This window comes from Hemicordylus capensis, chromosome 4 (genome assembly GCF_027244095.1).
Source record: "Hemicordylus capensis ecotype Gifberg chromosome 4, rHemCap1.1.pri, whole genome shotgun sequence".
Lineage (NCBI taxonomy): Eukaryota > Metazoa > Chordata > Lepidosauria > Squamata > Cordylidae > Hemicordylus > Hemicordylus capensis.
In genome coordinates this window covers 117,180,900-117,198,346 of record NC_069660.1, presented here as the reverse complement: position 1 = coordinate 117,198,346, position 17,447 = coordinate 117,180,900, and the positions used below count along the sequence as shown (strand labels likewise).

The 17,447-nt window shown below is 42.5% G+C and overlaps 1 long non-coding RNA gene across 1 annotated transcript; it reads left to right on the top strand.

Moving 5' to 3' along the window:
- Positions 1 to 1,162: 1,162 nt before the first annotated feature.
- Positions 1,163 to 17,090, top strand: LOC128325228 (uncharacterized). The gene is made up of 3 exons (XR_008307317.1): positions 1,163 to 1,313; positions 13,682 to 13,795; positions 16,958 to 17,090. It is a non-coding gene; the product is annotated as an uncharacterized LOC128325228 (long non-coding RNA).
- The last annotated feature ends 357 nt before the right edge of the window (positions 17,091 to 17,447 follow it).

The following is a 17,447-nucleotide window of genomic DNA, read 5'->3' as shown; positions in this document are numbered from 1 at the left end:
CACAGCTCTCCCTTTGCAGATCACGTTTAGAATTCATGAAAGGGAAGCTGCTGCTGCTGCTTCTCATTATGCAAATACTTTATTCCAGAAAGGTGTTAACCTGGCACCTAACTGTTCGGAATTGCACCCAAACAAAAGGGGAGTGAGGCGCACATGTGAGCTTTCTGCCCATCCCATCCCTGCCCCAGCCTGCCCCCTGCTCCCAATGGAAAGCCTTTCCTCTCTGCAGCCCAGCCTGGAGACAGTCTCACCAGCGGGTAACTCTGGAACACCCTGCCAACTCTTGCTTGAAACAATTTTGGGCTGCAAGAAGGCAGCGGCGGCGGCAGCAGCCACCACCAATGATCTCCCCAAGCCTAGAACTGAACTGCAGCCTCTTAAGAACCCCAAACGCACCACCATGGGTGTGGGTTAGGTAACAGTGCTTAGAGAAAGAGAGAGAGGGAGAAGGACAATGTCCTCCTTGCCGTGTGCGCATGTGTGTGTGTGTGAGAGAGAGAGAGAGAGAGAGAGCGCGCACTATGGCAAGAGCTTCCCTCCTCCACTTCCCCTCCATGCTGAGTAAGACTCTGGGAAAAGTAAGTTACAGAGACCTAAATGTGGCTGAATGAATAAGGCAGCAGCATCTGCCACCTCCCCCACCCCCGTTAATTAGGTTTTCCCCTTCCCACCCCCTCCATATCTGATAAATACTCTTTCTTTTCAAGTAAACACACAGAGGATTGGGTTGTAAAGCTATGGCCTTATGCACACCTTGCTTTGGAGCAGGGGCGGAGCCACCATTGGGCCAATGGGTTCGAAGAACCCTTGCCACTGACCAATCAGGGGCCGTGGGAGTGGCCCCGACACGTCCCCTGCGTCTGACATCAGATGCGGGGGCGGTAGTTTAGCTCCTGAGAGGGGGCCACGCAGCCCCTTCGGAGCTAAACTAAGGCTGGCGCTGCATTCGCAGTGCCAGCCAGGAGCGGCTCTTCCCTGCAAAGGCATGGAACAGCTTCTCCTGGTTGCGCGCTGCAAATGCGGCGCCAGCCTAAGTAGCTCCTGAAGGGGCCGCGCGGCCTCTTCAGCAGTTAGAGTGCAACTGAGTTGGCCGAAGCCTCAAGGCTCTGTTCAGCCAGATCACGCCCCAGCATCTGATGTCAGGCGTGGGGGCAGGGTCAGCAGGACCGCGGAGGCCGCACACAGGCCACCGGCGGTCCCGCTCCACCAGGGCTTTGGAGTAAGCCCCAAGGAACACCGTGGAGCTTACTTTCGAGTAAATGTGTATAGGATCGTGCTGCAGAAAGCTCTGTGTCTTTCTCCGAGAACTCTGAGTAAGGAGACAGTGAAGGGGTCGTGCCTGGCGGAGTGCGGGGAAGAGTGGAAGAACTGAACTGGCATTTTCCTTTGTCGGGTTGGGCTTCCTACACCTTTCTGCTTCCCATTTTCTCATGGTGGGGCTTAGGTTAGAAAATGTCCTGGGGTCACATCTCTAAGCAAAAAAGCGCCATTAGCCTTTCAAAAGAATTCCTTATTCAGTCACTCTGTTGTGGCTGAGAGTGTGTTAATGTTGAGGTGATTGGTTCTTGAACTTGGACTGCTGTTTGGCTGGCAGTATATCATTATATTTATAACAATATAGTTATAAATACAACCATATAAATATTCACCATATTCATAATGGGGATGTGAGTGTGAGTGCACTATCTATTGTGAAGTGTGTGTGTGTGTGTGTGAGATCAGTGAGGGTCCCATTTTAAAATGTTGCCTCTGGGCCCACTCCAACCTTACTATGCCCCTGGCTACAGGCCCCGCATTTTCGAGGGCCCCACACACCCGGCTTCCAACTGGGAATTAAAGTTAAAACTTTACCTCTTTTATTTGGTCCATGCTAGATTAAATATCCCTTTTCTGCTAAATGTGCCTTTTAAGAGAAGGGCCAGCACAGCATCTGTCCAGTGGCTGTTGCTGGTGCCTACCACATTTTTCTTTTAGAGTGTGAGCCCTTTGGAGACAGAGAATCATCTATCCACTCTTTATTTTTCTATGTAAACCACTTTGATAATTTTGATTGAAAAACGGTATATAAATGTTCACTGGTGTTGTAGTAAGTGTGAGTTTGTGGCTTGGTCTCCCATACTCCAAAATATAGCAAATGAAAAAATTGAATTACTTTACTATGCAAGTAAATAATTTATGTTTTAATATTTATGTGCATTTTTTAAAATTTAGGGCCCCTTTATAACACATGCTACAGGCCCCGCACTAGCTTAATCCGGCCCTGAGCCTTAGGCCAGAAGCTACTATTGGTCGGGGAAGGGAACTGGGATGACAACTGCAGTTGCCCTTGGGACCTGACTCCTCTCAACCCAACCACAGCAGCACAAATACTTAGCCAAGGATGAGCACACACCCACATATGAGTGGGGCTGGGAGTCTGGGACTGTATATCTGGATTGAGTGCTCTGGGTAGAATGAAGAATGGAGAGGAAGAGGAAGAGGTAAAAAAATGTTTAAGATGGGAGGAATGAATAGTTTTGGAGAAATGGAGAAGTCAGTGGACAAACACGGACAATGTAGGTACAGGAATGGGAATGTAGGCAGGAAGGCTGAGGAGTGTATTCGTTTTCTTTGTTTGAGGGGAGCAGGGAGGTGAGTGAGATAAAAGAAGAGAGAGACAAATAAAGAAACAAGAGCTTTTGAGTACATAGCGCCTAGACAACATCCAGGTCACCTGGTCATAGGCTTTCCAACTGTGATGAGTTGTAATTATTTTAAATGAACTTATCTATCTATCTATCTATCTTCCCATGTGCAAATTTTGTGCACATTGGTGTCTTCTCTTCGCACTCTTTCATATTCTTTGGTGATAAATGTCCTCTGTGTCCTCTGTTTTGGTGATCTGGACCTGGTAACCCTAGGGATTGTGGAGAAGGGCAATAATAGCACATTAGCCCAAGAAAATGACACCCGTTTGTCTCAACTTTTTATTGTAATGGACCTGGTCATGCCATTGAGATGGTAATGTATTTTATCCCCCTATATCCAAATCTACTCTGAAGCATTGTCAGAACAGATGTATCAGTTCTGGCACAAATTTCTGGCTAACATTTACAATGCTGATAATGAAGCAACTGGGGAAATATTACTTGCTCATCAACAAATTTACTTTATTTTTAAAGAGCGAAAGGCAAATACAACTGATTAAAACAACTGTGTTATTTAAGTTCTGCTTGAAATGCATTAAAGATTGTTGCTTTGCTTATCTCTGCAGCTTCACAGCATTTTCTTGCAAAAACCAGCTGTTGTATTTTGTATCGTATTGGCTAATGTTTGCAAGGAGACACTCCCAGCCAAGAAAAGCTTATCAAGCTCGTTCATATCTATTTTGGGGGTTTATTTAAATGAACAATCAAAGTCACCCTCATTGCCTCTTCAGAAGCAGCATATTTAACCATGGCATCAACTGAGCTGCTGAAACATCTTCTCCTAGTCTTATAGCACTTAGTCAATTGCCAATGGAATCTCTCCCAGAAATTTAAGTGTTAGGAAACAAAAATATCAGTTGGAATATTTTCTCTTTCTCTCTCTTTTTCGATAGCACCTCATTATTCACATTGTGTTATAGACCAGTGCTAGACAAACTGGGTTTGGACATGTTGCCTCCACGCTTTGGTCTCCAGTGACCAGTTAAAACACTCTTAGCGCATTCACAAAGCTTTTCATTACAATCCTGGCCATTTCAAGAAGTGATCCATCAGTATCATGTTCAAATGACAGGGCTACTGCAGCCTGCCTCTTTTTAACTAGCCTTAGCTATTTTCTGATATCTCTTTGCAAACTACATCTTGGGTAGGTTTTTGACATACATGTCCTGTTTTTCTTGGATGGTGTCCAGCTGTTCTCTCTTTGACATGGCTATAGAAATCATAGCAACCCCCCGCCCCCGCCCCCCGCCAACATTCCAATTAAGATGATATTGGCATCCTAAGTTTTTTCCTAGGGGATGGTGTGGTATTGAAAAAAAACCAAAAACAGCTATAATGATTTGCTCTCAAAATTCTCCTTAAAATTTACCAATCCAAATGTTGATGTGGGCTGATGAGTGCAATTTTTCCCCTAAAGCCCCTATCAGAGTGATGTTATGTCATCATATAAGCTCTCTTCAGACGTTATCAGCACAAGCAGTGCTCACACTTAGAGTGGGGAAGAAGTCCCATTGTACCACTGTCACACACACCTTCCTGCCCCAAGAACATGCTTACAGTGCTATTTGTCTGAAGGAGGAGGTGAACTTCAATCGAGGTTGTAACTCATGGGTTATGAGGTTGCAGCTCATAATCATGGGATTATTATGCCTTCCCCTTCAGACAAATTGTGCTGTAAATGTATGTACTGGGAAGAAAATGTAAATATGTGCGGGAAGAAGTGAGAGATAGCAGCCGGGTGAAACCCAGTAAGTGTGAGTGCTGCTCACACTAAGACCATCTGAAGATTGCTATAGTGGTGTTCTTGGGAGCTCGTTGGGGAAAAAATTGCAGCCACCAGTTTGTAATCCCTAGCACCATGAAACAGGAGGTGTCACAAAAAGATAAGCTGTGGGAGAGGTTGGTCCCTTCTTTCACTCCCCTCAAATTTGAGTTGAAAGTTCAACAACAATGACAATAACAACAACAACAACAACAACAATAATAATTGCTTAGCTATAATAATTGCACCTGTGCTGTCTACTGCTATCCTTTGATCCTCAGCCATGTCACAGAAAAGTAGGCCCACACCTGGTTTGCCGTGGACTTAATTATATTGAGTGACAGGTGGTGCAACCAGTATATTAATATCACATGCTTACCTACCAAAATCACGACATGTAACTGAGCTTGTCCTCTGAGGATAGTCTTACCATTAAGATTCTGATTTTGTGAATTCCTGGGCTTGGTGAGAAGACATGACTAATGATTCAGAATTAAATATAACCCTTCAGCTGACAGTGACAGATGTATTAGAAGCACAAGGACTAGTCAGATAGTAATAATACCAGACCCTGTTCTCTGTCACTAGCTTTTAATTGACGTTCAACTTCTTTGTTTTCTAAAGGCATCAATATCTCAAAATCATGCCGTCATTTTGGAATGGGTGCCACCCTTTAGTTGTTGTGTACCACATATTTTCTACAACATTCTGTTTTCTCCCAAAAACAAATTATAGACTTTAACTTTCAGCTGTCAGGCGTATAATATTTTGGCAGCCTGTTAAGTGCAAAGGAAAAAGAGCTTTGACTTCCAAAGATTATTGTTGTGATATTGTTTGTTTTCCCCTCCTTGAAACCTGATTTTTAAGGGGGTGGTAGTTCTGTGGAGATCTCTAAATCATAAAGCATTTGAATGTTCTTTGAACACTCTAACAGCCTAACCTTCCTTTCTCTGTTTCATCTTCTGTCCATGCAATCCCACTATTTGAAAATATATTAATAATTATGATGGCAATAAAAATGAAATACTTCCAAAAAGAAATAATTGTTGACAAAGGTTTTAATTTCACGGGAGAGGCTTTGGCAGAAATTATGGGATCTAGGAATAGACAGGAGACTGCTACATCTGATAATTTCCCTTTATAATAGTGCCCTGCTGAAGGTCCGCTATACTGCATTAGGGGCTTTGTCAGCAGCCATACCCTCTTGTAGGGGTGTCTGTCAAGGTTGTTTATTAGCTCCCATGTTATTCAATCTTTATATCAGTTCTGTAGTCCTCTGTTTCTAGCCCTTCCACCCACCCCCCTAAAATTGCTAATAGGCATATCTCTGTTTTGCTATACGCCAACAATATGGCATCAACCCCAATTGGTTTGAAATGTGCTTTGATTCTCTTATCAAAATTTTGCACGCAAGAGGCGATTGCGATAAATTATCAAAAAAACAAGATTATGGTCTTTGCTTCCTACTCCATAATTGGTCCTTGAATGGCCATAAGATAGCCCAAGTCAATTCTTTCAAGTACTTTGGAGTTGTTTTTCACTCCTCAGCGTCTCATAGTGCCCATTATAATTCCTCTCTGATGTAGGCTCAACTCACCACAAAACTCATAACTTCCTTTTACTATTCGAGAGGTGCTTCTTTTATCCCCGCAGTGGTTAAACTATTTACCACTAAAGTGTTTTCTCAGTTGTCTTATGGTGCCCAATTAGGTCCACCTCGAAACTTCTCAGATTTGGAAGTTTTGCAGTTTACATTCCTGAGATGCTTATTAGCTGTCCCTTGTTGTGTTCTGTCGGTGGTACTGAGAAGAGAGGTTGGCCTGCTATGAATGGAATCCGGAATCTGGAGAACTATTTTCTATTCTGGTTAAAATGTATGTCCTCCAGCTCAGGCTTGGCTTCCCTCATTAAGACCGATTCATTTAAATTTAAATGGTTTTCAATGATTATTGATAAATTAACTTACTATGGGTTTTCCCCAGAGGTTCTGCTGCAGATGGGCAATGACCAGGCTAAAGGGGAGATCAAAACAATGCATCATTGATGTAGGATTGCAAGAGGAAGCTGCTTCTATTTCTAAGACCGTCTTTCTCGGGGCGCAATTGTTTAATCTCAAGCCAGCAGGCTATCTGCATTCCTTTATTATCCTCAAATTCAGACGTGCATTGATATTGGCCCGAATGGACGCCCTTCCATCTGCTGTTTTAGAGGCAGGTTCAAGGGCATCCCTTTCCCTGCCCGCCTCTGTCCTTGCAGTTCTGGCCAAGTGAAGACCAGCACACATTCAATTTTACACTGCGATTTTTTTAAGGAAGCCCACTTGAAATTAATCTCCCCCTTATTGTCTAAGTTTTTAGAACACTCTGATGATTTTTATTTGAAGTTTTTATTACTTAACCCAGATGAAAAAATTATTAATATAGTGGCCAGGTTTTGTTTTATAATCTGCAAAACTCAATCTGATCTTTAGCAATGCATTTCATAAGTAGTTTATACATTTTTATCTTCTCTCTTTTTATTTTATTTACATGACGCATTGTTTGTATTTCTTTGTATATTGGTCTCTGACCATAATAAAGTTCTGTTCTGTTCTGTTGACAAAGGCACAATCTGAGGAATGGACTTACAAGACTGGTCTTGGGCAACATGTCCATTATATTGGGAAAGTATTAATGCTGTCACCTGGACTTGTATTTCTGGATTCAGAAGCACGAGTCTTAGGAATGGGGAAATTTCCTAAGCTACTTGGAAACAACTTTCAGGGGCTCCTTAAAGCCCCTTTCCAAGGAGAAGCTTTACAAAAAAACCCCCCAAATTATTCTCTAAGGTCATTTTTACAACCTACTGGGGTGAGGAGGGTGGTGGTGGGGAAGGCAGGGTTGAACCAACCTTCCCCCCAGACAATCATTCACTTTCCATGAGCCACGCTGCGCTGTGCAGCACAGATCTCTGGAGGCTGGTAAAATAACCTCCTGGCCTCCAGGAATCCCAAAATGCACCAGGCAAGCAGCACAGTTCATTGAGGGATTTCCCCTCTAGCTGGGCACTCTAGCCACCTGGCTCTGTCACTTCTTGGGTTATGGAATGCTCCAGCCCGAGCATTCACATGGCCCTGGACCTGGGGTAAAGGGGACACTTGTGCCATTTAACCCAGGTAAATGTCCAGGTAAAAAATTCAGGCTACTGGGGGAGGCAGTGATGGGAACAGCCTAGATCATGGCACTTCACATGAGCAGCCCTACCCAGGTAGGACTGCCCAAGCCTGTGTAGGGCTGATTGTGTGAATAGACTTTCTGGCTCAGATTAAATGTAAACAGAGAATTGATGGGTCCCTCACTCCTTGTTTAATGCAGTGGAGCTCCATGGATCCATCATAAAACACTGAGGCAGGCTGCACTCTGGAAAACAGAGGAGGAAAGACCACACACAGGAGCTGACTTTCCTTCTCCCATTTTCCAGAGTGTGGACCTTTGAAACAAGCATCAGAACTAAGCAATGGAGACAATTTCTGGTGCTAGGTTCTAAGCCTGATTCTGAAGGCTTGCACCCTATAAAATTGAGGAGCGGGGAGAGAACCTCCTATAGGGGAACCTTCTGAGCCTGAAATGGCCATTGGAATGAGGATTATTTTTGCCCACTCTGCATTGTAATGTTTGAGATGAGGCAATTCTTCATGCTTTGGGTATGGATAATACTCACTTTAATCCAGTTGAAATCACCTTTATAACGTGAAGGGTAACTGTGCGTTCAAGGTACATAACAAAGATCCTTTGGTCAGCATCCTTGGTGATCTCTTTAAATGCAAAAGGGCTTTCTCTGTATCTGCCTCTACATGTCTGCAGTACCTGAAGAAACCAACCGTAAAGAGTAGACTATTGCAATGAGAAACCAGTGGGAGGCTTGACAGTTATAAACTCAACACAGGGGGTGCAGATAAATGTTAGCACTTGTGTTTATCTAAATAGATTATGGTAGTTATCAACATATAGCTGAAGTCTAGCAAACAGCTATGAGGGCAGAACTGGGTGGGGATCAGAAAGCTGGACAGAGGACAAGCACAGTTTTTTATGTGCCCACTGAACCAAAAGGGCTTGCTCTATACTAGACCTTGAAACATTCAGTTTTTAAAAGCCACTGCTGCAGCTCAACAACTCATAGAGCAGTCAAAGCAGAGTCAATTTTCTTCAACAACATCATGGGATATGGGCATCACACTAGTTTGATACTCACCTTCCTGAACATGTACTCATAGAAACTTCTGCAGCACCATCAAATACACTAAGCCTTGATTGTTTTTTTGTTGGTGTAAAGTCATGCTACATTTCAGGCCCAATGTTTATTACACAGAACAGCATGGGTGCCATGTCCTTATTGTATGGTCCTATACATCTCTGATAATGGTTGTAAGGAGGAACCATGTGTAAGGAGGAACCGCTCTGAGCCGTTTTTGGAAGGGTGGTATAGAAATCAAATTATTATTATTATTATTATTATTATTATTATTATTATTATTATTATTATTTAACCCCCAGTGAGGCACTACCTTGGCGTGGTTGTGGGGCTTGTGTGTTCTGATGAAGGTGAGAGCTATGCCAGAGGTCCAACCATACTGGACAGGTATCACCAGAGGAGCCAGACAAAGAGTGCCTCTCCCATCAACAATATGGTGAGACATAACTTTAATAAATCTATACCGGATCGGTCGTTGCCCGGGTCAACAAGGACCGCGCCAGATGCTATAGTCCCTGGACATCTGGTGGCAAGTGGGCAACAGGACTCAGAATCTTCAGTTGAGCAACCAGGGCTGGAGACAGCAAAGTTACTGGAAGAAACGTCGCTTAACCAAAAAAAAATGCGAAAAATGCCAACAAGGAAATAATGATCTGCTATTACAAGTCTAGTCCAACTAGAAGAGGTTATTTTAAAAGAATGTACCAAATTTGGAAAGAGAAGCATCCAGACACAGAAATAACAGAACAAAGGCTGGCAGACCAGAGAAGATTCATAATAAGAAACAAAGTATTCACAGGAGTTGAGCTGGGAGAACTGCAAAGAGCAACACAGGCTCAAGATATGGAAGAAGAATTACCACCAATTGAAGAAGTTGCTCAGGCGCAGGTGGAGGAGGTGTTGGAAATCGAGGATGCCACTGTTGCTGAACTGTTTCAAAATTAAAACCAGGCAACATCCCCTTTGCCTTCACCTCAAAAACCCAAATGCGATTTAACAGAAAAGCAAAAAGAACTAAAGCAAAAAATAACTGAGCACATGAACCAAACAACCACCAGGGTTCGACTTCCAGCTCTAAAAACAGTTGTCAAAAAACAACTTGCTCACGCATTAAAAGATGTCAATGCTGCACTTGCAGAAATAACAACCAATAATTTGCAAGAAACAAACCAACTAATGTACAGTGCAGCAACAATAACAACACAAGAGCTTGGATATAAGATCAGTGGACCTGTCAAAAAAGAAAGAGTACATCACTTAAATGGAAGATTAGATTAGAAAATAAAATCTCCAGGCTTAGATCAGATGCTAGTAAATTGAAAGATATGAAAGACAAGAAGCTGAAGAATGAAAACACCAAACAGTATCTGATCCAAAAATACCACCTAGATTCAAGGAAAATTAGAGAAGTCCTGGAAATAATAAAGCAGCAAATAACAGCAGTGTCAAAGAAGATTAGCAGATATGAAGCCAGAATTACACAACACAGGCAGAATCTCCAATTCCAGTCGAATCAGAGACGTTTCTACCAAAGCATAGAAGGAGAAACTGCAAGAAACGTAGAAACACCAAATAAAGAAGAAACAGTGCAATTCTGGCGGAAATTATGGGACAATCCAATAGATTATAATTAAAAAGCAGGCTGGATGAAAGAGGTTGAAAAATGTAACCAACAACAAATGCAAGATCTAATAATAACACCAGAATTAATAAGTGAAAGAGCAAAGAAAATTAAAAATTGGACTGCGCCAGGTGACGATGAACTGCATGGCTTTTGGCTGAAACACCTCACAAGCCTTCATAAACAACTATCAAAACAGTTCAATCACATTATGAAAGGTGGTGATATTGAACAATGGCTAACAACTGGGGAAACTCATCTCATCATGAAAGACCCAGCAAAAGGTGTAGTTCCAAGTAATTATAGACCGATAACCTGCCTGCCAACCATGTTCAAATTATTAACTGGAATAATAGCAGATGAAGTGATGCAACACTTATTAACTAACAAACAGCTTCCAGTTGAATAGAAAGGAAATTGCCCGAACACCAGAGGCACAAAAGACCAGCTGCTGATTGACAAAATGATTTTAGAAAATTGCAAGAGAAGAAAAACCAATCTAAGGGTTGCATGGATTGACTACAAGAAAGCCTTTGATTCATTGCCTCACACATGGATACTAAAATGTTTAGAAACAACTGGTGTCAGCAAAAACATTCAGATATTTATTAAAAAAGCAATGAGCATGTGGAGTACACAGTTAACAATCAATGGCGAGGCACTTGGACAGGTTAGTATTAGAAGAGGCATTTTCCAAGGGGACTTACGATCCCCGCTATTGTTTGTAATCGCCATGACCCCACTTTCACAAATACTCAACAAAACAGGCCTTGGATACCAAACATCTAAAACATCAAGTAAAATCAACCATCTGCTGTACATGGATGATCTGAAGTTGTATGGGAAGTCCCAGTCAGAAATCGAATCACTGCTAAACACTGTCCGTATATTCAGTAGCGATATAGCAATGGAGTTTGGACTAGACAAGTGTGCTGCATTAATAATGAAAAGAGGAAAAATAACAAAAACAGAAGGAATAGAACTGCCCAATGGAAGTAAGATCAAGAACCTGGAAGAGAAAGAACGTTACAAATACTTGGGCATTCTCCAGGCTGATAGTGGTTGAAAACGAAGATGCAAAAATATTATGGGACTTCCGACTACAAACAGACAAACATCTGCCACACAATACACCAGATATAACTGTAGTCGAGAAGAAAGAAAAACAAGTTTAAATAATCAACATAGCAATACCAGGTGATAGCAGAATAGAAGAAAAAGAAATGGAAAAAATCACAAAATACAAAGATCTACAAATTGAAATTGAGAGGCTGTGGCAGAAAAAGACCAAAATAATCCCAGTGGTAATTGGCACCCTAGGTGCAATTCTAAAACAACTTGAAGAGCACCTCATCGCCATAGGGGCCACAGAAATCACCACCAGCCAATTACAAAAAGCAACTTTACTGGGAATAGCCTATATTTTGCAACGATATCTATAAAAACCAACAGTACTGATGATAAAATTCAGCCATCCCAGGTCCTTGGGAAGGACTCAATGTCTGGATAAAACAAACCAGTCAGTTACACCTGTCTGACTGTGTAAACAAGAAATAATAATAATAATAGTTTAACTGAACAGCACTGTTCCCTCCAACACCAGGATTTGTTCACCTCCTGATATGGAAGGAGGTCATGTCATTTTCATGGCCTATATGGTTTCTCCTTACAAATATGACTAGAGTGGTATGGGTTCACTTCCTGGAAAACAAACTTTTTGCTCCAGTATTATATATTGATCTAAATATGTATCTATAGCTGGTCTTAGATCCTTCTGATAGTGACTTATCTGACCATTTCTTTGAGATAAGAGGTCTCATAGCCCACCAAAACACTGGACATTCCATGAAAAATCTCTCTCTTTGAAAAGAAGGATGAGTTGCCAAACTCCAAAACATTTGGGAGAGGAGTATGAATCAGTTCACCCATCAATGAAAACTGCTCACTTTTCTAAAAGTCTCCTTGAAGAAAGCAGAAGGGCACAATTAGAGGCTGTTCAATGGCACTGTAATTCATGATTCCAAGCCAAATGCAACAAAGGCTTACAAGCAGTCATTTGCTATGTGAGTCTTCAGTGGCATAAATTTAGCTTAATTAAATGCCTTGTAAATTTGCTTCGGGGATGGGGTGGGGTGTGAGAGTTGGCTTTGGCACTCATCAGGCTCTGCTTCATAAAAGGGCTCTTAGAGCTTTGGAGGCTGGGGCTTTCCCAGCTACCGTAGATTAGAGGTGTGCACAAAACTGGATTTGCCAGTTCTGGTTCAGTTTTGGCCCAGTTGAGCTGGACCCAGTTTGAGTTAGAACCAAGCCAGCTTGACCAACTTAAAGCGATCCTGATGAAGAAGAATCCAGTGAGGATTCCCCTTTACCAGTTTGGGGGTGGGGTGTGTGTTCCTAAGTATAGAGAGGGTGGGAAGGGAGTAAATATGTACTTACAAGTATGAGCCATGGGGGTTGCGGCAGCTCCTCTCACCCCCGCCCCTTCAAGTAGCCCGGAGCACCAGCAGCCCAGTTCAGGCCTCTGTGCCTACATGGGGGCCATTTTACTGACCTCCACACATGCACAAAGGCCATTTGCATGACTGCCATCCCCTGCAGCCACCACACAGACTTGGCTCAAGTTTACTGCCCTCCCAACCCTGCCCCTGCGAAGCCCCTCTGCCCCTGCCTGTACTGGTAAAAGGGAATCCTCACTGGATTCCTCTTTACCAGTATTGCTCTGGTTTGCACTGGGCCCAGTTTGGCTCAAACATGGCTGGTCCAGTCCAAACTCGAACCTGTCAAGCCGGTCTGGCTCAGCATTAAGCCCAGCTTGATCCAAGCTGGCTCACACACCCCTATTGTAGATCTGACCCTGATATCTGTATCTTCTACTTTAATCTGAATGGGTGATACTTTTTTTATTCTGTTGATTCTGGTCAGAGCAGATTTTTTTCTGTTTTAAATTGTTTTAAAATTAGATTATTTATCTGTATTAAATTGTATGTTTTAGTACATTGTGCCTTTAAACTTTCTGCCAGCCATTCCGAGAGTCTCCGCTCTGACCAAAAAATGGCATAAATTTTTAATAAATAGATATTCCTGCTCACATTTATCATGGCTGTGACATAGAGCCCTGCTCATGTGTAAACTGTTTTAGACAGCAACAACCCTGCAAATTTGAAGAATTGGCTTGGTGAGTGTCCTCTCCTCCACAAGTTTCTGTTATGAATGACTGCACTAATGCTTTCTACATGTCTGCACACTTGCAAAACTAAATAGACTACCAATGTATTTCTTTGCCTGTCCAGCACTGTGCTCCAAGGACCATAATATTGTTCAACCTTTTCTGTGTAGCCTAACGGAGGTACAATATACAATACAAACACTGTGTCGTTTTAGACTCTCCTTCCAAGCTTCAGCCGAAATCACTATTTCTTCGCTATCTACTGTTTCGAGACTTAGAGCTTACCCAAAGATGTTCCAGTTCAAGGCACCTTGGCTGGGAAGGCAAAAGTACGTAGAAACAATTTCAGAATAGTTAATCCTTTCGAAGAGTGAGCAAGGAGAGTGCAGGATTTATCCTTCTCGCCAAATGTGGTCTAAACTGATGCCTATTAAAAACTAGTTGAAGAAAATATACAGGGCGGGAGGGAATGCTAGAGATGAGTAAAGTAAAGGTCAAAGTAAGAGAAATCATTAACCAGCAACTGATAAAGGAAACCTCTTTGGATGGCATAGGTGAATGGAGCTGTTGGCAAAATTCCCTGGAAATGAATAGTGTGTACTGAACAGAGAGCTGTGTAATTTTATTTTTCAACTCCCACTCTGCCTGCACAACTGACCCAGAAAATTAGGACCTGTGTCTGGTTCTTATTGCAATAGCCTTCCCTTGACCTCTTTCCCAGTTGCCACCCTCTTGGACTGGAAATATCCTTTGAAAGATTGTTCCCAAAAGAAAGGGTTTCCCCCCGCCCCAACACAACTTGCTCAGTCCTGAGCGTTATGCTACATAATCTTCCAGAGAAGTCGTCGAACAATACAGTGACAGTAATTCAGTTACTTACATCTGGCATCATCTTGATAAATCTCAAGACACCTCTGCAAATCAAGAAGTTGTTCTCACACACAGCCAAATCCAGGCTAGGGCTTCTTAGCCCGGCTTCTGCATGCAGCCCGAGGAGACACAGACACAGGCTCTTAAAGCACCCATCCTCTGCAGGATTCCCCCAATGCACCACACTCAGTGTATGGTACATTGTGGGATACCTGGAGGCCAGGACGTGTCATCCCAGCTTCCGGAGTGCCACGCTGCCTGGTGCAGCACTGCTCATTTGGGAGTGTAGTCCATGCTCCCTGTAATGTGTGAGGGATCATCTGGGGGAAGGTAAGGTTTTGCAGCATTTCCCTCTTGCCCGCCTAACCTCCTGAACGGTCATGTGAATACCCTCTAAGAGTGGGAGATGCATTCATGTTTCAATGCATGTTTCAGTTGCATAGTAGATTATATTTGCCAGGATACTGAGAAAAGGATAATGCTTGGTTAAGAATAGCAGCCTTCCCGAACTAGTGTCTAATTTACTAAAGAATATTTCCTGCCATAGAGCACTTTGTTAAAGAAGTCTGTAAAACAGAGAGAGAGAGAGAGAGAGAGAGAATAATTATGGAGTGATTTATGAAATATTTTTCTCACTCAACATGATGTAGAGGAACGGATACTAAAGTGAAACATGTTGGAGACGCCCCCCCATTGGGGATGCTCCCCCCCCTTGACCCCAACATTCAACCCAGAGATACCAGCCCAGAATTATATGGAATTCAGGCCTGTGTCTAGTTCAATTTTATTAAGGAATGAATTACTGCCTGGACTCAAGGTGAACTGACACCCAGGTCTCTTGCCTGCCTCATGCACTGCTCTGTGAAAGAGGAGGCAATCCAGCATTGTATTGTGAAATGGGTACTCAAGGAAGCACAAAAGCCAGGCCAGAACAATCCAAATGCTAAAATGTGACTCACTATCAGATAATGTCTGTGGAAGAGGCCAGAGGCTGATCTCCCCTTTCCTGTTGCAAGAAGTCTATGTTAATCTTTTTCAATGATTGACTCAATTGCGCTCTATAGAAATTCGACATAGGTACATGCACACAAATAAAACACCTATAGACTTTAATTCTTACTTTACTAACACTTTAACACCTTTTGGGATCAGGCTAGCAAATCTGGGACAAGAGAAGATGCCCATTTGCAGCTCAGAAATGCAGATTTGCTTTGGGCAATGTCCCCCTCCCTTTCTAAGCTCACAGTTTACAGAAGATGGGATTCAGATCTCTCTGGACTGGCCAATATCCTGAATAATTAAAAGACATTTTCCAGAAGGTAACAACATTGTCACCCTTTTGGGGACCCAGGAAAAGATGAGGAGATTTGAATAGACTCTATGAGAGATCAAAGGAAAATACAACTATAAAGAACAGGCTTACTGGACAGAGAGCTAGCAGTCTTGTGCCTACACACAATCTTGTGCCTACAAGCAAGATCTGCTCACGAGCAATCCCAGAGTTTGCTGCTAAGCTGCGGGGCAACAAGCAGGACTCTGTCCATGGACAGGAACTGTCTGTGACTTCCACTGCACAGTGAGAAGTCAAGACTTCCCCAGCCATGGTGCTCTGACTCTCAGCTGTGCTCTGAGCAAACTGCATGCTTGATCTAAAAGCTCCTGTTTGGAGCCAGAAGCTTCTCTTCTTCAGCTGAAAGATCCACCGTTCTCAAGCCTCTGATCCTGGTAATATGCTGCCTCTACAAGCCTTGGATCCCTCCATCCTTTCCCCTTCTTCTCCTTTTCCCTCGCCCCTCTACTAATTCCTGATCTCCCCAAACCATGCCAGCCCTCAGCCTTCCTTACCTCCCCCCCATTTTCCGTCTGTATCTGAATTGTATTAGGCTCTAGGAAGATTTAATACACACACATATGTTAGTTAGGAACACTGGGTGAATATTGTTGCTGGTTAGGGTTGAAATACTGTTAGTAATATTGATAGAATGTTCTGCTTTCTGCTCAGCTAGATTGATGTTGTTATTCTTTTATACTCAATAAAGCCCATTGAATCATTTAGGATTGGTTTGAGCTCCTTTCTTCCTTGCGCCCAGATCCTACATGGTCACTATATAAAATAACTTGGTCACTTGGTGACACTATGAGACAGGCCTAATTTTGTATGCTAGCTAATGAGCATATTTAGTATATAAATCTGGCCTGGACCACAACAAACATATCAGGGCACCTTACAGGAGAGTTTGATACAACATTAAGTATTTGTATCTTCTGTCATTATGAATAGTATGAATGATGAAAGTGAGCAGTAACTGGTGGAGTATGGGGCAAACATTATATAGCCTTCTGGAAAAACATCTATAATAAGCACCAAATACCAAAATCCATCATGGGTTTGTGGAGCAGCATGAATCTAATTTCATCACTGGGTGAAGGTGTGAAAATTTGTTTTTGTTACTGCATTTGTTTTCATTATGAAACATCTAATTTGGTTAATTATCCCTGTGTTTAAAAATCTATTTGTTTAGTTATCAACATTTGTTATCATTAAGGGGTCCTTACTGTTTTGTATAGTAGCACTAGTGGGGGTTTTCTTCCTTTTTTAAAAAACGTTGTTTACATTTTAGACAGATGACAACATTGGCAGAACTCTTTTCCCGACAATCGTCACAAAAGCATGACACTACAACCAGAGCACGGTGGTGAAAACAAAATGGTGACCTCTGACAAATGATCTGTTGCTGCCTGATTATAGAAAAGTTGGGGGGGAAAGGGCGGGGAGCCAACAACTGCTTTTTCTGCCATGTTACAATAAAAATGAAACAATCCATTTTCTATGTGTTTTGTTCTATTTTTGTTTCAAAGAGCATATACCATTCATTTCAGTCAGACCTCTATGAAGGCATTTGGTTCAGAATGAACAAAAAAGGAACCAAATTGGACTGACTTAGTTTCTGTTTTCAATCATTCTGAAACAAAAGGACACCAGTATCACTCGGCAGAATATATGAAAGAACACTGAGGTAGGTCTGTGGCCTTGTCCCCACACCTATGGCTCCTGTCTGAGCCCAGGCAGTAAGCAACTCATATAACTGCCTAATGAAGGATATTACAAAT